The sequence below is a fragment of the Anarrhichthys ocellatus genome, unplaced genomic scaffold (assembly GCF_004355925.1).
Source record: "Anarrhichthys ocellatus isolate YVR2014 unplaced genomic scaffold, GSC_Weel_1.0 scaffold54, whole genome shotgun sequence".
Lineage (NCBI taxonomy): Eukaryota > Metazoa > Chordata > Actinopteri > Perciformes > Anarhichadidae > Anarrhichthys > Anarrhichthys ocellatus.
The window spans coordinates 2,520,863-2,523,348 of NW_022280084.1; the positions used below are offsets into that span (position 1 = coordinate 2,520,863).

Consider the following 2,486-nt stretch of genomic DNA (forward strand, 5'->3'; position numbering starts at 1 on the left):
GTGTGTGTGTGTGTGTGTGTGTGTGTGTGTGTGTGTGTGTGTGTGTGGTGTGATTATGTGAGAGTGGGATTGCAATTACATGCTTATTTCTGCATATGTGTGACTGTAGGCGCACATGTATGATTTTGAATGCATGCTGTGTGTGCAATTATTTGAATAAGAGTGCACAATTCTATTTGTGTGTGTATAGGTGTGTGTGTGTGTGTGTGTGAGAGAGAGAGAGAGAGAGAGAGAGAGAGAGAGAGAGAGAGAGAGAGTCTGTGTGTGTGTAAGTGTGAGTGTGAGTGTGAGTGTGTGTGATGAGTGTGAGTGTGTGTGATGAGTGAAAGGAAAAACGAGAGAATGGAAGAGAGGGAGGGAGAGAGAAAAAGATCTGTGACAAAAGGCCCTCGTTAGTATTCTGGAGTGAGGAGTAATCCCCCTTCATCTCTCCCTCTCTGTCTCCCCCTCACTCACTCACTCACTCACTCACTTTTTCTTTCTCTCCCTCCATCAGCTTCGCTCTTACCTTTCTTTCATTCTTCTACTTCAAATAATTTCACTCTATCAGCTTCTACAGTACGCACGAGGTGTCGACATAGAGATATTGATGAGATTTATTAGAAGAGAATGAAAAAATAATATTTGTTTAATGAAAATGACTCTTCTGAAGCCTCCATCTCCGTGTTTCCTTCTCTTTTTCCTGCAGTTCATACGTCAGAATTATTCAATAGAATCCTCCTGATCAGATGGATACTTTACAATATAATACTCTGGTAGTGATGGGGATGTATTCAAGGTAAACTTGAATTTAAAAAAATAAAAAATAAAAAGATACTAATATAATTTAAGAGGGTTCTTAAGCGAGCATAACTCACTTCTTGATGGATTTATTGATTTAATAGGAAAACTGTAAAACACCGAGTCTGCACAGAACCGACCGCTGAATAAATGACAGTTTACTCACGTTGTGAACCGATTCATTTATTTTTATCAATAACCTTTAAAGATTCACATTAGTATATTTGCCGCATTTGGAAATAAATTCTGTATGTGTATTTCACAACCACGGGATAAAAGCGTTTGTCGAATCTGATGCTCTGATTGGATGTGAATAACTGATATTTAAGCTTTATTCTCTAAAGTGCATCCTGGGAAACTTTGCACCAAACTCTACAGATGTCTCTGCACCAAATTACATCTGAGGGTTTTTTAGAGGACAGCTTTAAACTCGCCAGTTCATAATGTGATCATTTTGATGCTATTCGCTGTCATGTAATTTGCTCACTACATTTTGTTCATCAGCCTACAAAAATGAACATTATGCCTCCACAGGTAAGAGTTGGTCAATTCAGTGTAAGATGGCCTCTGTGAGCTTATATGTGATTTCACATTCATTCAACATTTAAGATTCGGCCAAATTAGAAAGATTTTTCAAAATTGTTTGACATTTTTAAGTATTTTTACTGTGAAATATAACAATTATCAGAGGAAAATGGAAATTATACATTAGCAATACACATTAGTTAATAAATGGAAGATGACATAAATGAACGAATCATTAATAGTAAAGTTGTACTACAAAGTGGAACAAAGAAACTTACCTTAACTGTATTAGAACTGTATTTCATTTCTTAATTTAAAAAAAAAATCTATTTTGTTGCCATGCCAAATTCTTTATCTATTTCTCAGGTATTTCCATTGCACTCTGCTGAGGAACTCATTTGCTTACCTTTACAGCTGGGATGCAATCTAACTGACTCGTGCAGAGAGGAGTTAGGAGCCCGGAGCCTCAGCCTTTCGTCCACATGTCAGCTTTGTTGCCATACGCATACGGACTGTAATTCTGCGAGAAGAATAACTTCATTAGCCTGCTGTCCTGATACACCATCGAGGAGAATTAATGGAGACAGTTATTGGCTCATCGGGCTCCTGTTTCTGACCCGAAGCCCGGTCTCACTGCTCACAAATTCTTCCCAACGAGACAAGACTTGGCTTTATAAGAGGCATATCTCTCTCTCTCTCTCCCTCACTTTTACGCTTTCCCTCTGTCTCTCTCTCCCTCACCCCTGAATTCCTGTTGTGTCCCCCTCACGTCTGTGTAATTGCTGTAATAATTAATCGCCACCCCCCCCCCCCCCCCCCCCCGGTCTCAATTCGGGATCAGAATAACTCAAGGGACCACATGTGCATGATACTGGAATTAGCTTCAAAATACAACTTTTTATTTTCCCAATATATTTTGTTGTTCCCTCCCTCACCTCCACCTGAATGCACAATGTCCAAAAAAGAGCACAGGAACACACACAGATAGACAGATGTACATTTTTGGGGCCTCACATGCAAATTCTCCACAAATGCACTCTGGCACACGTGCACACGCCAACAAACGGCTCCAACAGACCACCCCCTGCAGCACACACACACAAACACGTTTTAAGGGAGCACCACAGAGCCCCCTATTCATAACATCTGTGCCCGGCGTTTGCTGTGTCCAAGAGCGTCTG

General features: G+C 40.3%; 1 protein-coding gene across 2 annotated transcripts in view; it reads right to left on the bottom strand.

Annotated features, from left to right (window-relative positions):
- The window catches only part of LOC116396246 (ATP-sensitive inward rectifier potassium channel 10), a 10,193-nt gene extending 8,145 nt beyond the window's left edge, over positions 1-2,048 (bottom strand). The window contains exon 1 of one of the 2 annotated variants that reach the window (XM_031870737.1): positions 1,712-2,048. The gene's annotated coding sequence lies outside the window, so the exon portion shown is untranslated. The remainder of the gene's footprint in view (positions 1-1,711) is intronic. The other variant, XM_031870739.1, reaches the window with a different exon arrangement.
- Between the last annotated feature and the right edge of the window lie 438 nt (positions 2,049-2,486).